We start from the raw sequence: 26,672 nt of genomic DNA, 5'->3' as shown, positions 1-26,672 counted from the left end.
AGCTGAGTCTGGACTGATTTGGGATGGGGGGAATACCTGGCAGCAGGCATCCTATCTTCAGGGCTCTATTTTGACATGGGGAGTCTCACTCTCTCCCCTCCTGAGCATTGATGGGGTATGGCACAGACCTACCACATATTAGGACGTGGGATATTTGGTTGGTCATCACCCACCCTATCCCTCACCCATCACTACCTGTACCATTTTAAAAGGTTGATTTAGGGGCACCTGGGTGGCTCAGTCAGTTAAGCATCTGACTCTTGATTTTGGCTCAGGTCATGATCTCAGGGTTGTGAGATAGAGCCCTGCATCAGGATCTGGGCTCCAGGCTCGGCATGGAGTCTGCTTAAGATTCTCTCCCTCCCCCTCTCCCCATCCTGCCCCATGCTCCCACTCTCTTAAAAAAAAAAAAAAAAAAAGGCTGATTTAGAAGATGGCTCCAAAGGTGTGGGAAATTAAGAAAAAAACCTATCTTGGGGACCAGAAAGGGACAAAGGAGTTTCTTGGCCTCAGCCTCAGCCCAACTGCAAGAACCCAACTGCCTACCACACCATCCTACCAAGACACCTCTTTTGGTCTTCAGTTCTTACTCTGCAATCCTTACCTTATCCTGGCTCCTTGCTGGGGGCTAGCCATCTGAGCAGTGTCAACGGAAAACAGGCCCCAGAATTCTAGAATCTTTGGGCTGGAAAGGTCCCTGAGAAGTAAGTTCGTGGAAATCCCTGTCTTGGCAAAAGCTTGCCCCTCACTGCGACAGGCAGGAACCACACAGTCACTGCTACAGCAGCAGCACGAGTTGGGTAGCGTGGCTGGGAAGATTAGCAGGTCTGCTGTCTAGGCCTGGATCTGCCAATAAATTGCTAGGGGACCTTGAGCCTGTCACTTTGCTCAAGGTTGGACTAGATGATCTAGGTTTCTTCTAGTTCAAAAATTCCAAATATCTAAGTCTCTTGTGGACACAGGTTACTTATTAACTTTCTGCCAAAGCTGTCCCTCTCATCCCAACCCTGGAGCCTTTGGAGGCTGAGTCCATTTCAGCCCTCCCCTCACCATCCCTGTCCTGCCAGTTATGCACACAGCTCACAAGGCACCCCTTCCCCACCATCATCCCTACAATTGCCTGGCTGTGGCTTGGGTTCTCTCCCATACCACCTGCCTGGAGCCACCTGCAACCTCCCTGTCCAGGGCCAGACCCACAGCACAGATGTCTCTGCTCCTCAGAACCCACTCTGCCAGCCACCTGGGCTGTCACCTTCCTATAGACCTTGGACTTTGCAGCATCTTCTGTCCTCAGGTCCAAAGTCTCCAGCAGCAATGACATCAGCACCTTCCCACTCTTCATTTTGGGCTGCACTTTCTATCCACCTCTCCTTCATCTCTTACCCTCCCCAGCAAAGGTTAACTTCCAGTTTTCTGACCTCCTGCTCTGCCTTTCTCCCCTCACCATATTCCAGGAAGCCTTCCCTAATTTTACATGGAGGAAAGGTATGTATATAAATTAGGGTATGTACCTACATCATCTTGACCCTGCTGCTCCCCAAATCAAAGTGAAGTACAATCAACTTAGTCAACTCAGCTGCCTTATTACTTAAAGATGGAGAGCATCTTGACGGCAAGGACCATTTGACTCATATATGCATCTATCTGTTCATCTATAGGAGAAATGATATACATATCCATACAATGGACTATGACTCAGCAATAAAAAGGAAGCAACTACTGATAGACACAACAGGAATGAATCTCAAAAACATTATGTCAAGTGACAGCAAAAGAAGGATTTGACAAAAAGAGTACAAGCTGGGGACACCTGAGGTGGCTCAGTAATTGAGCATCTGCCTTTGACTCAGGTTGTGATCCTGGAGTCCTGGGATTGAGTCCCAAGTCAGGCTCCAGGCTGCTTTTCCCTCTGCCTATGTCTCTATCTCTCTCTGTATCTCTCTCATGAATAAATAAATAAAATCTTAAAAAAAAAAAAGAGTACATACTGGTATGGTATTATTTATATGAAGTTCTAGTACAGATGGTCCCTGACTTACAATGGTTCGACTTATAATTTTTTTTTAATTTATTTATTCATAGAAACAGAGAGAGAGAGAGAGAGGCAGAGACACAGGCAGAGGGAGAAGCAGGCTCCATGCAGGGAGCCCGACTTGGGACTCGATCCAGGGTCTCCAGGATCACGCCCGTGGCTGCAGGTGGCGCTAAACCGCTGCACCACCGGGGCTGCCCAAGACTTATAATTTTTTTAAAAGATTTTATTTATTTATTCATGACAGAGAGAGAGAGAGAGAGAGGCAGAGACACAGGCAGAGGGAGAAGCAGGCTCCATGCAGGAAGCCTGACATGGGACTTGATCCCAGGTCTCCAGAACCACACCCCGGGGTTAAGGGAGCACTAAAACACTGGGCCATCGGGGCTGCCCTAGACTTATAATTTTTTTACTTTATGATATGCATATGTGAAAGCGATTTGTATTCTGTAAAAATCACACTTCATATTTTGACTTTGGATCTTTTCCTGACCTAGTGATATGCAGTAGGAGACTCTCATGATGCTGAGCAGTGACAGCAAGACGCAGCTCCCAGTCAGCCACACATTCACAAGGATAAACAACTGATACTTACAGTCATTCTGTACCCATGCTGTACCATTCTTTCACTTTCAGAACAGTGTGCAATCAATTACATGAGATATTCAACATTTGACCATAAAATAGGCTTTGTGCTAGATGATTTTGCCAACCGTAGGCTCATATTAGTTTTCTGAGCTCATATTAGTTTTCTGAACACGTTCTGAGCCATTGGCGAGGCTTGCCTATGATGTTTGGTAGGTCAGGTGTATAAAGTGTATTTTCGACCTACGATATTTTCAAGTTACGATGGGTTTATCAGGAAGGAGGCAAACTCACGGTAAGTCAAGGAAGACGTATATAGACAAAGCTAACCTATGGTGGAAAAAACCCAGAATAGTGATTACCTCTGGAAGGTGGGGATGGGAGTAGGGACAGGAATTGCCTGAAAAAGGGCATGAGGGAACTTTCTGGAGTGATGTTCATGTTACATTATCTTGATAGGGATTTGGGGTGACAGGTGTTTACATTTGTTAACAGTTATCAAATAGTGCACATGAGATTTGTGTATTTCATTATGTGAAATATTCACTCAAAAGAAAAAAGAACTCTAAACAAATACTGAAGTCTAGTTAATAATATGTGTACTACAGTATTTGGGGCAAGATATGCTGATGTCTGGGTGGTTCAGTTGGTTAAGAGTCCAACTCCTGATTTTGGCTCAGGTCATGATCTCGGGTTCATGAGACAGAGCCCCGTGTCCACACCAAGTATGAAGCCTACTTGATATTCTCTCTCTCCCTCTGCCTCTCCCCTCCTCTCAAACATAATTAATTAATTAACTAATTAAGTAATTAATTTAAGATAAGTGAAACTAATGGAAGAGCTTAGGCTTCAGATGTCAGGTAGAAAACCTAGGACCAAACCCAAGGTAATAACTATGCAATCTTGGGAAAGCCACTTCATGCCTCTGTGCCTCTGTTTTCCCATTGGTAAAATGGGGATAATAGCACCTAACACATATGGCATGGGGACTAAATGAAATTGGTATATAAGCCCAGAGTAGGTGCAGCCCAGACACCTAGCCCAGAGTAGGCCCTCAAAAACGGTAGCCAATCAGAGGCACATTCTTATCATCGAAATGGGATGGGAGACAGCATAATAAGGTTTACAGTGTGTACCTCAGCCCAAGTGTGACTAAAACAAATACAAACATAAAATCTTAACGCTGGACAAAACCTTTGTATATGGAAAGTAAAGCCCAAAGAAGTGCAGGCAATCCTGTGAGCACGTGGCCAGGACAGATCACACTGGCTCAAGTCCAGAGGCCCCATGTAGCTACTGCCAAGACTAAGCACAGGCAATTCATAGCTGCAGAAATATGAATGGCTAACAAACACGAATAGGTATTCAGCCACAGACATATGGAAGAAAACAGGTATACTGTTGTTCACCTAGCAGTTTAGTAAAAACCACCATTATTAATAACATCAATCAAATAGAAGAAGATAGGAAGCAGGATATCTCATATGTGTTGCTGAGAGTATAAATTAGTGTAAGGAGGGAAAGTCGGTGGTATCTATGAAAATATTTAAGTGTACATATTCTTAGACTGGGCAGTTCCACATACAGGACCTCTACTGATATGTTCACACAATAAACATGGCTAATCTTTGCATCACTGTTTGTGATTGCAAAATTCTATCAATATAAAGGTCTGTCACCAGGGGAATAGCTAAATTATAGAACTGGGCAGTTATCAAAAAGAATGGAGATTTGTATATACTGACTTGGAAAGAATCAATACTATATTGTTAAGCAAAAAATATCAAGTTGCCAGATAATATATAATTCTTATAATTATATATTTTTAAAACTGTTTATGTGTACATATGTAGCCATGCACATTATGTATGCACAATATTTGCATAATGTATAGAAAGATGTATGCTCTGGGGAAGAGACAGGGATTTTAGAAGAATCAAAATAGATTTGTGTTTCATCTATATTGTTCTAATTTTTTACAATGAGACTATTTAGCTGGTGGAGGGGTGTGTGTGTGTGCGTGTGTGTGTTTATCTAGGCATAGGGGCTTTAGATAGTGGGGTTATGTATAATATTTCTCCTACTCTTCTATATGCTCTTTATTTTCTACAGAAAAAAATGTCAATATTTATATTAAATTATATCTATGTAACATAATGTTATATGTAAACATATAGTATATAGATATATAATATATAAATATACCATATCACATGCTATATATGAATATATATAAAATATATATAACAAGCTTTTAAAGCTCCATTACAAAATTTTATCTGTAGTTTTCTCCGTGGAGTTGGGGCAAACAGGAGTAATAAGACTTTAGCTTTTTACCTAATAGACTTCCTGGGGATTAAAGCTTTTCTCAGAATATGCTACTTTTGTGATTTTAAATATTAAAAAGAAAGAAAAAGAAAGACTTGACAATCCATTTGGCATTAAGGCTGTAAACCAAGTGTGCAATGGTAAGTTCAAGGCTTGCCATCTCATGCCTCGGAAAAGTTTCAGTGACTTGGGGGACTTGGTTAAAATAGATCTTACTAGTGTCTTGTGTCTTTAAGTGGGGACAGATTTAAATGGGTCACCCTGCAGCTGGCAAAGCAGAAACCCCAGGAAATGGAAACTATAACATTAGACTCCCAAGACAAGCGCCCAGACTTGCCTGCTGTGGGTGGATACTTAAAAGGGTCAGTCTCCCCCCACCCCACTCCCAGACCTCACTCATAAATAAATACAAAGGAAATACTTTCCCAAGAGAGCCGGCCTCTCTCCCTTGGCCTCTGACCTCCCTAAGCGGCCGTTTCCTACAGCCCAGGGGCCTTTGTCCCGTGCAGCCTGCACCGGGGACTGCAAGAGCGACCCGGAGGGGCACGCCTGGCACCTGGCCCAGCCGGCGGAGTGGCGCAAGGTGACGATGGTCGCCCCCGAGCCTCTCCCTGGCCGGTCCTGCTAAGAGCTCCGCAGTATCCCGTGACTCACTGCCAGGTCACACGGAGCTTATCTGGCTCCAGGTGCGCTCCCTCCGCTCCCTCCGACTGCACGCTTCTCACATGACATCAGCCCGCCGGCTCCCGCTCCCTCGGAACCGGCCCCGAGCACTTGCAGGCGCGGCCGCAGCCCCGAGGCACCTCCCGCCGCAATACTGTCTCCCCAGGAACGCAGCGATCCCGCAGGCCCCGGGAGGCCCCGGGGGGAACGACAGCGGCAGAGGGGCCAACAGCGCGGCCCGGTCCCCGGCCGGTCTCCGCTGCTCTTCCAGGTGCACCTCCGCGGCTCCCAGGCGGGGTTTGCCACAGCCGCTGTCCGCTAAACTCAGCTAACACTACCCGCCCCTCCCCTTCTGTGTGACCTTGAGCAAGTCCTGTCCCCTCTCTAGGCCTCAGCTATTCCAACTATAAAACCTCCGTGGGCCTGAGAGTTCAGATTTGGCCCCAAGCCCTCGCCTTTGCTGGAGAGGTATTCTGCTCAACTATAAATTGCTAGTTCTAATCCTGCTCTGCCTCTGACTCATTGTGCGACCTTGAGCCCATCATCTAACATCTCTGAATATCAGAGAATAATAAAAAATAATCCCTTGTAAGTGAGGGTAAAGTACCTGGCGGAGAAAAAGGGCCCTGGGTCCTGTAAAATCCTCAGTCCACAGTTTAAACTGCTGCCTGACCATAAGCTCTTTGAACCATCAAGGGAATATGGATAATTTACAAGCCACACAGTTCCCACCTCAAGGAAAGTCGAGGTGGGGGGAGGAGTGGAGGCTTTCCAGTTCTCTGCCCTGCCCCTCCCAATCTATCTCCAGACCCCACTCTTTAATTCAGGCTACCTAGGGTAATGGGGGGGTTAGGCACAATGAGTACATCTTAAGGCACCCCAGGAGCCAGACCCAAAGGAGAACTTCAAAGCTCCATCAAGCCCCAGCCTCCATCCTGGGGGAACCTGTTAATCACAGCATAGGGTGGGCTGGGCCTTTAAACTGAGCCCTGAGCCTTTAAACTACACCAGGCCAGAGCCCCCCAGCTTTACCCACCACACTCAGGAGCGGCCTGGGACAAGGCCTGGGGCCCAGAGCCACCAACAGGACCCAGCTCACATGGATGATCTAGTTCCAGTCTGTGGCATCCACTTCAGGTCAGGAGTGTCCGGCTGGAGACAGACCTCTGGTTTGAAGGAACAAGAACAGCTCTGCTGCTCTGGAGACCTGTGACACACCAAGTGTGGATCAAGGTTTCCTGAGTTCCAGCAACTCCCTGCTCCACCCGAGTAGGGTGGATTCTCCCTTTCACATTAGCCCCAGTTGGGCCCCACCCAGTCCACTTTCAAGCACCTGCCTCTGGGGGACCCTGGAGACTTCTGCCCAATTTCTGAAGACACATGCACCCCTTGATGAGCACCCCCAAGCTAGGCCAGTGAAGGAGGCTCTAGGCAACAAACTGGCTGCCCAGACTGCCAGGAGTGCAGCTGAGGGACCAGGCAGGAGTTAGGAAGGGCACAATTCATGTGAGGGCTTCCAAGGAGAGCCTGGGGCACCCGAGGAAGCCCTCAGGCACACACCCTGGCACCTGAGCCAGGCCTAGAGCATAAACAAACTAGATACTCAGAGCTGCCAGGCACCAGGTCATCAACGGTTCAAAGTTCAAAGCTTTCAAAGGAAGTGACCACCAGCATTCCATCCCTCCCACACACCCCCTCCACCCCCACCTGCGACCCTTCTCACTGCCTGAACCCTCCAACACAATAGCTTCCCTCGTCATCTTCCTGGAATTGAGGCCCCAACCCCAATATCCCCGACCCCAAATGGACAAGTACATCTCCACCCGAGGCTGTATATAATTAGTCATGTCCAGCAACCAGGAGGATGTTTCCTGGAAAGTCCTCATCACAAAAGGACAGAGGGGAAGCCGAGGAGATGGCAGGCGGTTGGCAAAGAGCCAGTGAGGTCTGTCAGGAAGCCAGAGACCTCAGGAGAGCAACTTTCAATATCCCCAAATAGAAAGTAGCTTCTGAACCAAAAGGGTGGGGAAAGCTAGACAAGGCCTGGCCCGTTGCCATAACAACAGGAAACCAACCTGCCCAAGAAAAGGGCTCCAGATCTCATAAGCACATGGAAAGGCAGCCAGACCCTCTGGATTCAATGTCTCACTAAGGTGATCTTGCCCTGAACTGTCTGGTTGACCTTCCCTCCCTTCCAGCATGGACCCACTGCACACATACTTCTGGCAGGTCACTCTCCTTGGGTGGATTAACAAGGCCTCCTCAGCAACAGACATGCCAGGTACTTCAAATGAGCCCACACAAACCAGCCTGGATCATGGGCCAGGTAAAGGAAGGAGGGAATCCGATTCCATAATTTTGGGGGGTCCATCTGAGGGCAGGAGGGCTCTAGGTAGGAGAGCTCCTCCCAGGAAGCATGGTCCCAGGCCTCCCTACACAGACACAAACAGGGAGGACACTGCCAAACACATGCCCATTGGCCAAGTGACCAGGCAAAAGGAGTACCACTTAAAAAGCAGACCAACTGCCTTCCCCCACCCCCACCCCCACAGTTCATTCTGGCTGGCAGCCTTTCTAACTAATCAGCAGGACACATGTGCCTCGAAAAAGGGTGACATCCCCATCCCCCTCCCTGCCCCCAACAAAGCCCCAATGTGTTGTATGTCCCTGCAGGCCTTATCTCAGCCAGGAACATGACCCACTCCTCACCATGCTTGGTACCAAGCAGCACCCTGCCGCCCTTCCCCAACACGGGGGTGGGGAGCAGCTAACCTTACCACCTCCCCTTCCCATTGGCGAAACAACTGGCATGACAGGTTAGCAGGGCGGGGCGTCAGGGCAGTCTCTCCCAGAGGCCTGGGGCAGCCAGTCCGACCTTCCCACACACACCCCACCCCTTTGCAGGGAAAGGTGAGGTGAGCAGCCAGTCTCGGGGGACAGCCAGCACTCCCTAATCCTCCAAGCCCCGTTCACTCACCCCCATCTTCGTCCCCGGGAAGAGGGTCTGGGGAAGCGGGGTCTCCATTGTTTTGCCAGCTGTCTAGCAGCTGCTCTTTTGAGAGGAGCCCGCTGTCGGCCTGGCAGTGAAAGGGTGAAGGCCGCTGGGAGGGATAAAGGGCTCGGTGGAGGTGCTCGCCTTCCCCGCTGCTTTGCTCGGAGCCTCGCTCGCCGGCTCGCTCGGTCTGGGGGGGCCTGGGCCTGGCTCCGAGAAGCCCCCCTATCCCGGAGGCTGCAGCCTCTAGCCCGCAGCTCGGGGCCACCTGGGCGCCCCCCAGCCCTCAATCCCCCCAAACTGAGGGCCACCCTGCCCTGCCTCCGCGCGTCCCCGAGCTGGCAGCAGGGGCCAGAGCTCCCCTCCCCGCCCCTCCCGGCCGACCCCCATGCCCCCGCGCCCAGCTCCGCGGCGCGGCCGGGGACGGAGCCGGGAGTCCGGGCCGCCGCTTCCAGGGGACAGTGGGGGAGGAGGAGCCGGCGGGCCCCGCCGCCCGCGCGCCCGCCCGGCCCGAGCCCGCCCCGCCGCCCCACCGGGCCCGCGCCGCCCCCGAGCGGCCGCCCCAGGCGCCCCGCGCTCACCGGCCGCCGGAGCCCGCCCGGCAGGCAGCAGAAGCGGAGACGCGGCATCCAGCGGCCCCGGCCCGGTCCGGGCTGGAGCGCAGCGCGGCGCAGCGCAGCGCCGCCCCCCGCAGCCGCGCGAGCCGAGCCGAAAGGGAGCTCCCTGCTGGCGGCTCCGGGGATAAACGCCCGGCCTTCCTGGCAGCGCCCGGGCGCGCCTCCAGGACGGGCCATGTGGGCCCGGGCGCTGATCCGGAGCCCTCTTTCCGCGTCCGAGGCCCCGCCTGGAGCTCCGGGTGCCCTGGGCGCCGGAGGCCGCTGGGCGCGCCCGGGGCAGGCACCGCGCCCGCATGTGCAGAGCAGGTTCCCTCCAAGGCCGGCCCCGGCCCCGGCCCCGGCACGGGTGGGACGGGGGGCAGTGCTGTCCGGAGGAAGCATTTGAGACTTGCTGGTCACATCTTCCCAGGGTGGCTCCGCAGAGGCGGACGTGGGCGCTGCTGGACGGTGCCAGATGGTTCAGTCCAAAGCAGGCTCTGCCCACATGTCCAAGGTGGCATAGTCAGGAGGTACTCCCCTACGTGGACACGGGCTTGTGGCAGCTTGGTCTGAGAGAGCCCTGCCTCGAGGGGAGCTGCCTGAGGGGCACCAGAGCCCAGGAGGCAGCCCCCAGTGGCACTCACTCACTCCCAAAGGAGTCCAACAATGCTAAGATCAACACCTTTCAGAAGCTTTTTGGAATGAGGTCTGCCCCTAGGTCCTCATGTCCTGTAAATGTCCAGTGAACTGCTACCCACCAAGAAGGGATTTTAGGCCACCTGGGAGAGGCCAGACGTGTTTAGAGACAGGCCCCCAACACAGGTGCTGTCTTGAGTTTGAAGAGGGAGAGGTGGACACTTCTACAGGCAGTGTCCATACTGGAGTGAGGTACCCTAGAATGTGAGAGACTGAGTGGGGCAGAAGGGCAGCTGCCTCCACAGTTAGACCAGCTGAGAACTTCTGCAGACAGGGGTGGCCCAAGCTGACAGATCAGGGAAGGTCAGAGCAAGGCGGCTCAGGAGCAAAGAGCTGAGTAAGAGCTCAAAGATCCTGAGGGATACACCACACCCAGGATGTGCTTTTTGAATAAAGGAATAGCATGTCCCCTAAATTCAGTTAAACAAACTTTTACTGAGAGGCAGCACCAGGCACTCAGGGACACTGAGAAATCAGACATGGAGCCTTTCTCCACAAACTCACATGGAAGCAAGCTGTGACTGTAGCAGGGTACACCATGCTGTCATCCCTAGGATGAGACAGCGCTATGATGGCTAGCTTGGCTGGAGGAGTGAACGAGAGCTGCTCTGGGAACATGACATTGGGGGCACCTGGGTGACTCAGTGGTTGAGCATCTGCCTTTGGTTCAGGTTGTGATCCCAAGGTTCTGGGATGGAGTCCTGCATCCAGCTCCCCACAGGGAGCCTGCTTCTCCCTCTGCCTATGTTTCTGCCTTTCTCTGTGTGTCTCTCATGAATAAATAAACAAAATCTTAAAAAAAAAAAAAAAAGAACATGACATTGAGTGAAACCTTGTAGGCTGGGTTGGACAATGCTATTGTTACTATTGTTACTGCTTCCTGAGCACTTACTATGTGCTAGACACTATCTCTGCCACAACAAACCTATGGCAAAGAGACTATTATTTTATTTTATTTTTTAATTTTCTTATTTATTTATGATAGTCACACACAGAGAGAGAGGCAGAGACATAGGCAGAGGGAGAAGCAGGCTCCATGCACCGGGAGCCCGACGTGGGATTCGATCCCGGGTCTCCAGGATCGTGCCCTGGGCCAAAGGCAGGCGCCAAACCGCTGCGCCACCCAGGGATCCCGAGACTATTATTTTAGGTAGAGATTGAGTGAGTGCATGGACTCTGGAGTCCGATTACCTGGGTTCAAATCCCTATCAAGTACTAGTTGTTTTACCCTGGATGATTTATAAAACTACTCTATGGGGACACCCAGGTGGCTCAGTAAAGACTTTGGGTAAAGACTCAGTAGTGGAATTACTCAATCATATGGTAATTCCATCTTTAATTTTTCGAGGAACTACCATACTATTTTCCAGAATGACTGCACCAGTTTGCATTCTCATCAAGAGTATACAAGAGTTCCTGTTTCTTCACATCCAACACTTGTTGTTTCTTGTGTTTTTGATGCTGACCATTCTGAAAGGTGTGAGGTGATATCTCATTGGGGTTTCAATTTGCATTTTCCTGATGACAAGTGATGTCTAACATCTTTTCATGTGTATGTGGACCATCTGGATGTCTTCTCTGGAGAAATGTCTGTTCATGTCTTTTGCCCGCTTTTGAATTGGATTTTTTTTTTTTTTTTTGGTGTTCAGTTGTATAAGTTCTTTATATATTTGGGATACTAAGCCTTTACTGGATATGTCATTCACAAATATCTTCTCCCATTCTGTAGGTTGCCTTTTAGTTTCACCATGCAGAAGCTTTTTTTAAAAAAGATTTATTTATTTATTTATTTATTCATGAGAGACACAGAGAGAAAGAGAGAGACAGGCAGAGACACTGGCAGAGATAAAAGCAGGCTCCATGCAGGAAGCCCAATGTGGGACTCAATCCTGCAACTCAGGGATCATGCCCTGAGCTAAAGGCAGTTGCTCAACCGCTGAGCCACCCAGGTATCCCCATGCAGAAGCTTTTTATTTTGATGTAGTCTCAATAATTTATTTTTACTTTTGTCTCCCACCTCAGGAGACACATCTAGAAAAATGTTGCTATAGCCAATATCATGGTGATGATATTTACATACAACATTGAAGGCATGATTCATGAAAAGAAAGAATTGATAAACTGAACTTCTTAAAAACTAAAAAAATTCTGCTCTGAAAAAGACAATACTAAGAGATCACAGCGACAGATTGGGAGAGAATATTTGTAAAAGACACATCTGATAAAGGACTGTTGTCTAAAATATACGAAAAATTCTTAAAACTCAACAATAAGAAAACAATCTGGGACACCTGGGTGACTCAGTTGGCTAAGCATCTGCCTTCGGCTCACGTAGTGTTCCCAGGGCCCTAGGATTGAGCCTCACATTGGGCTCCTTACTCAGTGGGGATCCTGTGTCTTCCTCTACCTGCTGATCCCCCTGCTGTGCTCTCTCTCTGACAAATAAATAAATAAAATTAAAAAAAAAAAAGAAAAGAAAACAAATAATCCTATTTAAAAATGGGCCAAAGACTTGAACAAACACTTCACCAGAGAAGACATACAGATGGCAAATAAGCATTTGAAAGATGTTCTATGTCACCAGGAAATGCAAATTAAAGCAACAGTGAGATTCCACTACACACCTATTAGAACGGCCCAAATCCAGAATACAGACAACACCAAATGCTCTCAGAAGATCTGTACCAGGAAGTCTTACTCATTGCTGTTAGGAATGCAAAATGGCACGAGTTACTTTGGAAGACAGTTTGGTGGGTTCCTACAAAACTAAGCATACTCTTACCATATGATCCAGCAGCTGCACTTTTTGTTATTTACACAAATGAATTGAAGGCTTACATCCACACAAAAACCAGCACACAGATGTTTATAAAAACTTTATTCATAATTGCCAAAATATACAAGCAACCAAGATACCCTTCAATATCTCTGAATGGATAAAATGCGTAGATCCAAACAATACAATATTATTCAGCACTAAAAAAAAAAAAAAAAAAAAAAAAAAGCTATCAAGCCATGAAAAGACAAAGAGGAAACTTTTTTTTAAAAAAAGTGTAGTCATGAGAGACATGTAGTCATGAGAGACACAGAAAGAGAGGCAGAGACATAGGCAGAGGGAGAAGCAGGCTCCATGCAGGGAGCCCAATGTGGGACTCGATCCCAGAACTCCAGGATCTCGCCATGGACTGAGGGCAGATGCTCAACTGCTGAGCTACCCAGGGATCCCAGGGAGGAAAGAAACCAGTCTGAAAAGGCTACATAACATATGAGTCCAGTTCTACAACATTCTGGAAAAGGCAAAACTATGGAGGCAGTAAAAAGATCAGTGGTTGTCAGGAGTGGAGGGAAGGGAGAGATGAATAGGTAGAGCATAGAGGATTTTTAGGGCAGTGAAACCATACGATATGGATATATGTCATTATACATTTGTCCAAACCTATAGACTGTCCAGCACCAAGAGTGAACTCTGATATAAACTACAGACTTTGCATGATGATGCTGTGTCAATATCAGTCCCTCAGCTCAACAAAGGCACCACTGTAGTGCAGGATGAGGATGCTGGGAGAGCCTGTGTATTCGCGGGGCAGAGGGGATATGGGGACTCTGCACTTTCGGCTCAATGTTGTTATAAACTTAAAATTGCTTTTAGAAATAGAGTTTCCGGGATCCCTGGGTGGCGCAGCGGTTTAGCGCCTGCCTTTGGCTCAGGGCGCGATCCTGAAGACTCGGGATCGAGTCCCACGTCGGGCTCCCGGTGCATGGAGCCTGCTTCTCCCTCTGCCTGTGTCTCTGCCTCTGTGTGTGTGTGTGTGTGTGTGTGTGTGTGTGTGTGTATGACTATCGTAAATAAATAAAAATTAAAAAAAAAAAAAGAAATAGAGTTTCCTGGGGCACCTGGGTGGCTCAGTGGTTGAGTCTCCACCTTCGGTTTGGGGCATGATCTCAGGGTCCTGGGATCGTGTCCTGCATCAGGCTCGCTGTGAGGAGCCTGCTCCCTCTGCCTCTCTCTGTGTGTGTCTCTCAGGAATAAATAAATAAATAAATAAATAAATAAATAAATAAATAAATAAATAAAATCTTTAAAAAATAAAGTTTCTTATGAGACTGGGTGTCATATACAACTGAGGAATCACTAAATTTCACTCCTAAAACGAATAGTAGAGCATATGTTAACTAAATTGAATTTAAACTAAAAAATTAAAAAATATAAAAATGTTTTAAAAGTTTCTTAAGTTTGAAAAAAATGAAATGAATTAATATAGGAAAAGAACAGTGCCTGGCACATAGTAAGCATTCTGTAACTGTTAGTTTTATTATCACATCTTTCCTAATTCATAGCTATGGAAACTAAAGCACAGACCGATTTACACACAGCCTGCAAGCGGCAGAGTCAGGATTCAAACTGAGGTCTCCAGGACTCCAAAGCCCACATTCTTCCCCCTACAACATGACAGTGAATGAATAGACACACTAACATGTTTTATTTATGTGTGCCCACATCTAGGGCACTCCTGGGGTAGCACAGAGTGTTCCTAAGAGCTCCTCTAGCCTGACCCAGGAAGTAGTTTCAGAGACTAGGATGGCTTGAAACACCACAACAACACCCATGTCTGGTTGGTTCACAGTCACTTGGTGTTTAATCTTTTACTTCCCAAAGGTCAGACTCTCTCCCCCTCATAGAAAAATGTCAGAGCAGTATCCACATAGAATAGCCCAGATGACCATGGAATGGTCAATTTTTTCAGAAGATTCCCGAGCTTCTAAAGCAATCTGACTTGAATCAAGGCTCCCCTCTGCCCCCAGAGAGAAACCTGGTGATAATAAAAGTCTCTGGCATCAGTTGAGTCCTTATCATGTGGGCAGGTGCTATGCTAACCCCTTGCCAGGCGTGGTCTCTTTTAGTCCTCACAGTCACCCTATTAGGGAAGTGCTGTTATTATCCTCATTTTAAAAATTAGAAACTAGGTTTAGGAATATGAAATAACGTGCCCAAGGCCACGTGACTAATAAATAGCAGAGTCCTGAATGCTTGCTTGAACCACTCTGTTGGGCTCTGTCCCGGGTGGAGTGGAAAGCGTATGAGCTTTGGAGCCACACAGCCTGGGAGGATACTTGGTCAAGGAGCTGTTAGCAAATTCCTTGGTCTCTGTAAACTTCAATTTCCTCATCTATAAAAAGGGGATAATAATAGTGCCTACTTCATAAGGGTGTGCAAGGATAAAACAAGCAAATTCATTGAAGGCAATTAGCCTAGTACTTGATACATAGTAAATGGTTAACAGATGCTAGACCTTATTAATCACTCTGAACCTCCGTTTCCTCATTTGTAAAATAGGGGCTGATAATAATATGTAAGTCACAGAGTGATTGTGAGGCTTACAAGAATGGGCAAAGGGCAAGTAAGATGAGACTTGCCACGTGGCAAGCTACCACACCATCACTCTCCAAAATGGGTCGCAGATAAGCAAGCCAGCTTTTTTTTTTTTTTTTTTAAAGATTTTATTTATTTATTCAGAGAAACAGAGAGGCAGAGAGGCAGAGACACAGGCAGAGGGAGAAGCAGGCTCCATGCAAGGAGCCGGATGTGGGACTCAATCCCAGGTCTCCTGGGCCGAAGGTGGCGCTAAACTGCTGAGCCACCCAGGCTGCCCATCAAGCCAGCTTTTTAAAAAGCCCATGGAGGAGCTCCTGGGTGGCTCAGTTGGTTAAGCTTCTGACTTTGGCTCAGATCATGATCTCAGGGTCCTGGGATCCAGCCCCATATCAGGGCTCCTCGCTCAGCAGAGCATCTGTTTCTCCTCTCTCTGCCCATTCCCCCAGCTGTGTACTCTCTCTCCCAATAAATAAGATCTTTTAAAAAATTATTTTTTAAAAATGCCCACAGAATTGCAAATCTACCTGATAACAGGTGTGCTCAGATGACAAAGGCACACTTTAAATATTGTTCTTCAAAATGCATTTATTAACTTAAGATCCTTTATTTCTTTGCGTAGAGGCTTGGAGTATGGATGGAAAATGCTCTCCAGGACACTCAAAGCTAAATTCTTAGGGGAGAACACAGTCAGTCCAAAACAAAGGAGCATGTCTCTGATATGACACTAAACAGTTTTATTTGAGGAAAGTTCAAACACCTATGAAAGTAAACAAATAATATGACAAGGTCCCAAGTATCCATCACACAACTTTAATAGCTACCAACCCACGGAAAGCTTGTTTCAACTATACTATCTCATACCCAGTAGAGTCTTAAAACAATTCCCAGATACCATATAATTTCATCTGAAAAGATGTCAGTGTTTATCTTTAAAAGATAAGATACTTTTAAATTTTTTTTGAAGATTTATTTATTTATTTGAGAGAGAGAGAACAGGGGGAGAGGAACAGAAGGAGAGAGAGAATCTCAAGCAGATGCCACACTGAACACAGAGCTGGATCCAGGGCTCAATCTCATGACCCTGAAATCATGACCTGAGCCAAAATCAACAGCCAGCACTTAACTGAGTGAGCCACCCAGGTGCCCCAAGATAAGATTATTTTAAAAACAAACCACAATAGCATTGTCACACCTAATAATTTTAAGCAATCATTCCTTAATATCACCAAATAATCAATGTTCAAATTTCTAATTGTCTCCATAAATGTTTTTTTTAACTGCTGCTTTGTTTGAATCAAGATCTACACATTGCAGTTAGCCGATACAACTTTAAAGTATCTTTTAATCTTTGTTTTCTGTTTTTTCCCTCTGCAAACAAATTTATTTGTTGAAGAAACTAGGTGTTTTTCCCTACAGATTTTCACAGTCTGGATTTTGCTGATTTCATCCCCATGGTATAGTTTAATATGATGCTCTGGTCTCTGTATTCCCTATAAATTGGTAGATAAACCTAGAGACTTGAACGGATTTGAATTTAATTTTTTTGGCAAGAATACTTCATATGTGGTATAGTCTCAGGAGGCACAGTGTCCTGCTGTCTCTGAAATGACACTTTAAGACATCAGAAATATGATTGTCTTTATTAGAAGTGTAAGCGTATAAAAAGAACCCATCCATCCATAGATGAATGGATAAACAAAATGTGGCATTTACATACAACAGAATATTATCTAGCCATATATGATTGAACTTTGGGGTCATTATGCCAAGTGAAAGAAGTCAGACACAGAAGGAAAAAAATATTGTACAATTCCACTTACACGAGAGATAGAAAATGTAAATTCACAGAGACAGAGAGTAGAATAGGGGTTATCAGGCACTGAGGCAGGGAGAAAATGGGAAGTAATTATTTAATGGATACAGTGTTTCCACTGGGGATGATAAAAAAGCTCTGGAAATGGAGAGTGGTGATATTTGTACAATAGCATGAATGAGCTGAATGCCACTGAAATGTACACTTAGAAATGGTTAAAACGATAAATACTATGCCGTGCATATTTTACCACAACAAATACTCCCACACAATGGATAACTCTCAATATCCATAGCAAACAGACATCACTCTAGAGGCTAGCGCGGTACTTTCACCATATCTTGCAAATATCCCAAATGACTCATGTCCAGGGCCAAATGTACAATCTTCCTCAGCGACTTCTTCCTTCAGGGGATGACCCTCACCCTCAGTGAGTGAAGACAGCAGTCGGCTCTCCTTCCTCCTTTCATCTCCCTCCACTCAGGCATTGAGTCCTACTGGTTCTACTCCACATGTATCTCTTCAGTCTGTACCATTTGCTTATCCCCACTGCCACAGCCTTATTTCGGGGTTCGTCAGCTGTCTACTGGACAATTGCAACAGCCACCTCACCATGACCTGCTTCCACCTCATTCCAACCTGTCCTCCTGACGGCTGCCAGACAGATGCGAGCTTGTCTTTCCCTGGCTTGGAATTCTTCAAAGGCTCCCAATGATGGCCTACTACAAGGGTCAGTAAACTTTTTCTGTAAAAGGCCTGATAGCAAATATTTTAGGCTTTACATGCCTATCAGCTACATAACTCTGTGACTGTAGCACAAAAGCAGCCATAGATAATACCTAAACAAATAGGCGTGACTGTGTTCCAATAAAAATTTATCTACCAAAACAAGTGGTGAGCCAGATTGGGCCCGAGGGCCATAGTTTGCTGAACCCTGATCTACAGAATAGAACCCAAGCTTCTTAGTGTAACCCAAAAGAAAGGCAACTGCCCCCTCTCTTCTCAGGACCTAGACATCAACAGTCTGGGGCCCGAGGAGGGCAGCTTCCACTGCAGCAAGCAGGACTCTAGTTAGACCTTGGGAAGAACTTAGCTGTTAAAGGATTGTTAAAATTGGCCTAAGTTGTGGAAGGAGGTGGAGGAATGTCCATCTGTCTAGTTTTCTGACAAGCCCTGTCTGGACCCACTCCTAATTCTGGCATAAAGATATCAAAACTAAATTAAATCAGTATATATGAGTGAGCCTGTATCCCACACAAAGCACAGCATCACTATCCTGTCCACCACTAAGGTGCAAAGACCAGTTGGAGACACAAAATGGCAGGGAGTAGAATGAAATAACAGATCAAGGCGGCAGCAAAGGGGAAGCCATGCAACAGTGCTGATGAAGCATTAGGTGGAATCCTAATGGAAGCTCAGAGGAGGAAAAGACCAGAGGCGGGAGCAAGGAAGGCTTCACAGAAAGAGGCTAGTGTTTGAGTCTGTAATCGTAAAATTTATGATAATAACGGCATCCACTGCTTGCTGAGGAATAGTGGGCATCCACCACTTTATTAACATTGTCTTGTTGAATCCTCACAACAACCTCGTAAAGCAGTGTCATTAGTGCCTTTCTGTATAGTAGGAAATTGAGCCTCAAAACTTGGAGCAGGGATCCCTGGGTGGCGCAGCGGTTTGGCACCTGCCTTTGGCCCAGGGCGCGATCCTGGAGACCCGGGATCGAATCCCACATCGGGCTCCCGGTGCATGGAGCCTGCTTCTCCCTCTGACTGTGTCTCTGCCTCTCTCTCTCTCTCTCTCTCTCTGTGACTATCATAAATAAATAAAAATTAAAAAAAAAAAAAACTTGGAGCAGTTTGCCCAGGGTCACACAGCCCACTAGCAGCAGAGCAGGACTAGCTAGTTTGGCTCTGAAGCTTACCAGGGCAGAGCTCCCCAGGGTGGGGGGCACTGGCAAAGGGATTGGGTGAAGGTCTGGGGCACAGGTCCTGATGTGGCTAGAATGGGAAAGAGTAAATGACCAGCTTGGAAAGGGAGATCTGGGCTGGCTCATGGGTGACACTGGAAACCAGGCCCAGGAGTTTCAAGTGGTAATCACATCTGGATTGGGATGGAGGTAGGGGGCAGCGTGGGCAGGAAGGCACCTGACACGTTCAACATGGCAGTTCAAAAGAGTGAGCTATCAAGTCTGCGCCAGAGGGACGCTGTGGGGACAGGTATGGGAGAGACAAGGAAGGATGATTCTTGTGAGGATACAGCTACCAACAGCCATCGGAGCAGGGGAGGGAGGAGTTGCCAACTGATTCAGTTCTGAGTGGACCAGGCAGCAAGGCCAAATCAATACCTAGAGGGCTAATGTTTACTGGACTTGCTACTGCTGGCAAGCACTTCACATGTAGAAACTCACCCCATCCTCACAACAGTCTCAGGAGGGAAGATCTATTATTATTCCCATCTTTCAGGTAAAGGAGCTGAGGCACAGAGAGGTTAAGCAACTCATCCAAAGTAACACAGCTGGTAAATGGCAGAGCTGGAATTTGAACTCAAGGAGTCTGCTTCCAGAAGCCTTGCTTTTGATCACTTCATTTTACTATGTAAATTGAGGTAATGATTTCAGGAGGAAGCAGGGTTCCCACTCCCTGCCACATTCCCTGCCTTCAACGATCAAGCAGGAGAGTGATGTTGATGGCAGGATTTTTTTTTGGCCAGGTGGCACTGCCTAGGAGGATCTCAGGTGTCTTCTGCTACCTTGAACCAGCTGTCTCTCACCATTGGGCAGGGGCCTATACCGGGGTCTGTGCTGTGCAGGCACTGGCCAGCTGGAGGGAACCTGGAGCTCAGTCCTGTCCTATCAGAGTGGGGCAGGGGGGAGGGTAGGCAGGCCACCCCCAGAAGTGGCATCAGCTGGTACAAGCCACAAGCAGGGGAAAGAACCCAAGTGGTACAGCTCCACCAGGTTCAGGAGGAAGGAGCCCACCCCCTGTCTTGAACTTGAAGTCCAAGTAGATCATCTTCTCCTTTGCCCTGGACAGCAGTCAGTACCAGTGGGCCAGGGGTAGGAGCATCAGTGATACAAATACAGAACATCAAACTCAAACAGGCAGTATGGACCCACCGGGAGGGTCAGCTCCATAAAGGTCTGCAGCACAATATCACATCATACATGGACATAACCCTGTCCGACCTCTGGCCATGGGTCTGGGCCATAGCCGCAAGGCATTTAGGGAGATTCCTCACTCCTACGGGGACCTGTCCCTCTAGGAAGTGAGCACACCCCAAGAGCCCCACTTGGGTCCCTGTGGACACAGTAATCAGCCACCCTAAGGAAGGAATTAAGGTAGGGGGAAGAGTAGGAAAGGAAGGGGGTGAAAATATAAAGCCCCAGCAGGCAGATATTTGCATGACTATTTCTGGATCACAGCAGAGAGCTCCGGTTCCATCTGTGCCTGACGCCCAGGCGTGCCACTCGCTGCCTGACAAGGACAAGAATGAGCTGGCAGAGAAAAGGACAGTAAGGAGAAAAGGATGGAAGCAACAACTCTCAGAAGGAACCTGATGCCACTCCACATTAACCAAAACCATCTGCATGCTTATGCTGCAATTTGGCTTCTGCTAAAATGCTTGTAACCAAAGGGGGTTTTGAAACTTCTAATTGTCCTGGGCATTTTTTTTCAGACCTCCATATCCCCAGACACATTTCTCCCAAGATGCCACAGCAGACTATTTTGACTTATGTTGTTTTTCCTCCAGGTCCCAGGGTAACATATTTGGTCACTATGCCAGGATTTGGAAGAGAGGTCTTGAAGCTCCTGGTCTTGCCCAGTGGATGCTCCTGCTTCTAAAAGGGATCACGTTACAAAAATCTCATCTTGGGACGCCTGGGTGGCTCAGCAGTTGAGCATCTGCATTCAGCTCAGGGTGTGAACCCGGGGTTCGGGGATCGAGTCCCACATTGGGCTTCCTGCATGGAGCCTGCTTCTCCCTCTGCCTATGCCTCTGCCTTTCTCTGTGTCTTTCATGAATAAATAAATAAAATCTTTTTAAAAAATCTCATCTTAACTTTACATTTCTGTTGCTCCTGATCTTGGGAATTACTGCAAACCTTTCCAAGGCATAGTTTGGGTGGCATTTACACCAACTATCTCTATCAGCACCCTCTTTCCACCTCCCAAATCCATATACAGTCTAAATAGAGCAGTGGCAGGCTCATGGTGGAAATGCAGGGTCAAGACAGAGCTCCAGTCTTTACCACTGACTTGATCGCTTTCCCTAATCTCCTAAACAGATTCCTGGAGCTGCCACTGGACCCCCACCCGCTTCCCCTTAACTTTCAAAAAACCAGGCTCTCTTGATTCTTATCTCCCTGGCTGGTTAACATGCCTTTCCTCAACTTGCCAGGATAAAAACATCAACTCTCCTCGAGGTAAGTTCAACCCCTTGCCAATTCTGGAGGATGTGGTCTGTTAGAATGGCCACAAGCATCTCCAACTCAGCATGTCTGAACTAAACTTATTCCCTCGGGAAGGAATGGCATTGTGGCCACAGCACGGGCTTGGATTTAGACACCCAGAGCTGTGTGAGCTTGGGCAGGTTGCTCACCTTCTCTCTGCTTCCGTTTCCTCATCTGCAAAATGGAAATAATAATGGTATTTACCTCATAGAATTGTATGTGTTATCTGAGTTAATATATGCAAAGAGGAAAAGTAGCACATATAAGTGTTTCATGAATATTAAGTGTTTGTGTTCTTTTAAGGTTTTATTTTTAAGTAATCTCTACACTCAATGTGGGGCTTGAACTCACAATCCTGAGATCAAGAGTCACATGTTTACTGGCTTCGCCAGTTGGGCATCCTGGATATTAGCTATTTTTATCTTTCCCCTAAACCTACTCTTCCCGTCTTAGTGAATAGCACCATGACCCAAGTCAGAATCATGGTCATTGCCCATAATTCCTCCCTTTTGCTTCCTATCCACTTCTAATTGCTGGCTGAATCCCCCAAATGCTACCTCCTTACTCCCATGGGCATTGCTTTCTCATCAGCCTCTGGCATAACCTCAGTCCAGACTTCTTCTCCACCCAGAATCTCTCCCCAGCCTCCAGTTTTGTGCCTCTGGTCTACTTGCTCAATGGCTGCATTTCTAAATGATCATTTCGTTTCCCCGCTTAAAACCCTGCAATGGCCACCCATTGCCCTCAGGATAAAGTCCAACTCCCCAGGATGGTATATAGATGGCCTTTGCCTACACCTCCAGTCCTGCCTGGCTCCTACCTACACTCCAGCCCTCATAATTCCTAGAAGTCCAACACATCCAGGCAGCTTCATGCTTCTGAGCAGTTACACTCTTCCTTTGGCCTCACCAGCCCCACTGTCCTTCCAGCTAATTCTTATCTTCCAACATTCAGCTCAAGCAGTACCTTCCCTAAGAAATTTACCTCACCTCATCCCAGAAAGGACTGACCAACCTCTGGGCTCCTGCTCTGTGCATTATCTGCTGTATATAATGTCGTCATTTCCATTTATTTACATAAAATCACATTTATTTACATAAAAACGTAACTCAGTTACTAGAAATGAATAATTTGATGACAGGGACAATTTTTTTTAAAGATTTTATTTACTTATTCATAGAATACACAGGAAGAGAGAGGCAGAGACATAGGCAGAGAGAGAAGCAGGCTGCATGCAGGAGCCCAATGTAGGACTCGATCCTGGGACTCCAAGATCACGCCCTGAGCCGAAAGCAGAGGCTTAACCGCTGAGCCACCCAGGCATCCTGACAGGGACGATATCTTATTTTTCACTACTCCTACACTTAACATGTGTTAGGTGCTTGATATATGTTTATTGGATAAATAAGAGACGGGCCTGGTTTCAAATCCAGTCTCCTGTCAATTGTTAATTATGTGATTGTGGTGCTGATTACTTAACTTTTGGGGCTGTCCTCTTATCTGTGCAGTAGAGATTTTAATATGGAATTGCAGAGACATAGTGAGGCTTATAGATTATGTGTTTTTTTTTTTTTTTTTTTTTAGATTTTTTTTTTTTAGATTATGTGTTTAAAAAGTTGCATGGGGAGCCTGGCTCAGTCTGTGGAGCATGCAACTCTTTTTTTATTCAGAGAGAGAGAGCCAGAGAGCTCAAGTTGGGAGGAGTAGAGGGAAAGGGAAAGAATCCCAAGCAGGCTCCGTGCTCAGCGAAGAGTCTGATGCAGGGCTCAATCTCACAACCCTGGGTCATGACCTAAGATGAAATCAAGAGCTGGATGCTTAACCAACTAAGCCACCCAGGTGCTCCTGGAGCATGCAACTCTTGATCTCAGGGTTGTGAGTCAGTGCCCCACTTCGGGTGTAGAGATTACTTTAAAAATTTTTTTGTAATTATTTTTAAAAACTGCTTGCCCCAAATTCACAAAGGCAGAAAGTAGAATGGAGGTCCAGAGGCTGGGGGAAAGATGAATGGGGAATTATTGTTTAATGGGTACAGAGTTTCTGTTTGGGACAAGAAAATGTTCTGGACTAGGGCACCTGGGTGGCTCAATTGGTTAAGTGCCAGACTCTTGATCTCAGCTCAGGTTTTGATCTCAGGGTCGTGAGTTCAAGCCCTTCATTGAGCTCTACCCTGGGCACAGAGCCTACTTACAAAGGAAAAAAAATGTTCTGGAGATGGCCAGTGGTCACTGTTGCACAACATTGTGAATATACTTAATGCCACTGAATTGTAAACTTTAAAATGGTTAAAATGGGGGCACCTGAGTGGCTCAGTCTAAGCATCTGCCTTCAGCTCAGGTCATGATCTCTGGGTTCTGGGATTCAGCCCCGCATTGGGCTCCCTGCTCATCAAGGAGTCTGCTTCTCCCTCTCCCTCTGCCTGCCACTCCCCTGCTTGTGCACTCTCTCTCTCTCTCTCAAATAAATGAATAAAATATTTTTAAAAATTAAAGTAAAATGGTAAATTGTATGTTACATTTTACCACAAAAATATTTGGATCACCAAAGGGAGTTAAAAAAGAAAACCTTACTTAGGGCACGTGGGTGACTCAGTCGGTTCAGGGGCCAGCTCTTGGTTTCGGCTCAGGTCATGGCCTTGGAGTCCTGTAATCAAGCCTCAAGTCAGGCTCCGTTGTTAGCAGGGAATCTGCTTGAAATTCTCTCTCCTTCTCCCTCTGCCCCTCTCCTCATCTCTCTCTTAAATGAATAAATAAATAAATAAATAAGCCTTAAAAAAAAAAAAAAAGAAAGAAAGAAAAGAAAACACCTGGGCAGCCCGGGTGGCTCATCAGTTTAGCGAAGCCTTCAGCCCATGGTGTGATCCTGAAGACCCAGGATCAAGTCCTGCGTCTGGCTCCCTGCATGGAGCCTGTTTCTCTCTCTGCCTGTATCTCTACCTCTCTCTCTCTCTCTCTCTCTCTCTCTCTCTCTGCCTCTCATGAATAAATAAATAAAATCTTAAAAAAAAAAAAACCTTACTTAAGTACCTGTCATCTAGTAGGTGTTTGGTATAAATGGAAAAGATACTGAAAACTCCTAGTGAGGGTATTAAAACTTCTCCCAGGAAGCTGGCATGTAGCTGGCAAATGTCTGCCTCCTCAGTCAGGGAGGAGGCACCTAAGAGATGGAAGCCTCTGGAAACTTTCTTCTCCTCCTGACAGGACAGCCAGTAGTTGGTAGCAAGAGGAAACTACCGGTCCCCCCACACTCAAATCCGAGAAACCAGAACTAAGCTCCATCTCTTTTGATATACCCTGGCAGAAGGGTAGGAGAGAAAGAAATCGGTGAGGCATAGAAATAATTAGGGGGAAATGCCAGCTAGTCCAAGAGGAGAGTGGGGATTGAGAAACTTCTTTTCTATCTCCCTTGAAAGCTAGAGGAGGAAAAAGTTGTCAAATAACAGTGTGAGTGAACAAGCATAGACATTTCTGGTTGCCAGGGCTTTAAGGCAATGAATGAGAATGTAGTCTCTCAGAAGAGCTTTGAAAATGGGGCAGAGATCTCTCTGTGCAGGCCAGGGCTTCTCAACCTCAGCACTGACATTTTGGACAGGATAATTCTACACTGTAGGGGGTTGTCCTGTGCATTGTAGGAGGCTTAGCAACCTCTCTGGGCCTCTATTCACTAGTTGCCAGGGGCATCCAACCCACTAGTCAAGACCATTAAAAATATCTCCGTTGCCAAATGCCCTCTTGGAAACAAAACTGGCCCCCATTGAGAACCACTGGTCTAAGCTAAGCAAAGTATTTTCCTACTTCGAGGCAGAAGATAAAAGAGTTGATGTTTAGATTCTAGGATCCAAAAGGGAAAACCCCAAAAGGGATAATCAAGATGCTGTGACCAGCTAGAAGTCAGGGAGAAGACTATGGGTCCCATATCAGAGGAACTTGAGATGCTCCAGCCAGCCACCAAGATCATGTAGCAGAGACCTTGCAGTCATGAATAGTGGTGAATCCTCAGCTTTTTGACCACTAACAGGCCTTATACAAATCAGCACCACTGGGCCCTGCTCCTCCTCTGAACTCAGATCTTCTGGTGTGAAGGTAGACAGCTAGGCAGATTTCTCTGGGCCTTCCTTGAAGCCACACAAATCATAGAAACCTGCGAGAGGAGCCAAGGCCTGGAAATATTTTCAGTTCCAAATCTCAGAGTATCTCCACCCTTCCCCAGGCCCTAGAACACAGGGACAGAGAATGGCCCTGATGGAAGGTTCCTTAGGTTCTTCTAGTCCCAAATCAATATTATGGACTCTTTCTTTTGTCTCAGGCTCCCACGTGGCCAGGCCCAATACTGTTACTGGCCCTGTTTTCATAGAAAATATTATTATTTTGTTCATAGATTCTTTTTGGTATTAGTTTTCATCTTTAAAATATTGTGATAAAATATTCTTTTTTTTAAAAAAAAGATTTTATTTATTTATTCATGAGAGACACAGAGAAAAAGGCAGAGACATAGGCAGAGGGAGAAGCAGCCTCCCCACAGGGAACCCGATGCAGGACTTGATCCCAGCCACCCAAGTGTCCCTAAAATATTCTTTATCTAGATTATTGAGTGTTTTGGCATCTCTTACATTTTGTTCTGGAGGCTAGTGCCTCACTTGCTTCACTCTCTCTTCCTGGCCCTGCTCACTGAATCCTCAACAGAACAGCCCATGAGACACATTATGAAGGCACAGGTCACAAATGGAAGCCCAGAGGCTGAATTCTGCACATAAATGTGTTTTGTTTGGCTAGCGCTGTGTGTTTGGAAATGTCCTGATTTGTTGCCCATTTTTTTAAGTCGAGAGAATCACATAAAAATTCACATTTCTGACTCTTTTTTTGGAAAATTGGGTGATCTGGCAACACTTCAAACCACACACAATAACTGTCAGGACCTGGTGAGTGGCCTCCCATTTAGGGCAGGGGCGCTGGCCCTCCACAACATGCAGCCCGCTCCCCCCACTTACAAGGACCACCTCATCTGCTGCGTGGTGGTGTGCCAGAGCCTACTTGCTCCGGCTCACAAAAGCCAACTAGCAAATTTCTGGGGTGAGTTGTTGAGCAGAGCCACTACAAAAAATAAGTTATATAAGCTTACAACTAGATTACATTCAGAACAAATC

The 26,672-nt window shown here is 46.9% G+C and overlaps 1 protein-coding gene across 27 annotated transcripts in view; it reads right to left on the bottom strand.

Annotated features, from left to right (window-relative positions):
- MYO18A (myosin XVIIIA) overlaps positions 1–9,323 on the bottom strand; it is a 98,374-nt gene extending 89,051 nt beyond the window's left edge. For 19 of the 27 annotated variants that reach the window (XM_072779232.1, XM_072779235.1, XM_072779236.1 and 16 more), the window contains exon 1: positions 9,182–9,323. The gene's annotated coding sequence lies outside the window, so the exon portion shown is untranslated. Of the gene's footprint in view, positions 1–6,707; positions 6,816–8,585; positions 8,818–9,181 lie in introns of those variants that run through there. The other 8 variants (XM_072779257.1, XM_072779259.1, XM_072779260.1 and 5 more) reach the window with 4 other exon arrangements.
- Positions 9,324–26,672: the final 17,349 nt, after the last annotated feature.

The sequence above is a fragment of the Canis lupus genome, chromosome 16 (genome assembly GCF_048164855.1).
Source record: "Canis lupus baileyi chromosome 16, mCanLup2.hap1, whole genome shotgun sequence".
In the NCBI taxonomy this organism is placed as follows: Eukaryota; Metazoa; Chordata; class Mammalia; order Carnivora; family Canidae; genus Canis; species Canis lupus.
Note: the sequence above shows the minus strand (reverse complement) of the source record. Positions and strands in the feature narration are given on the sequence as shown.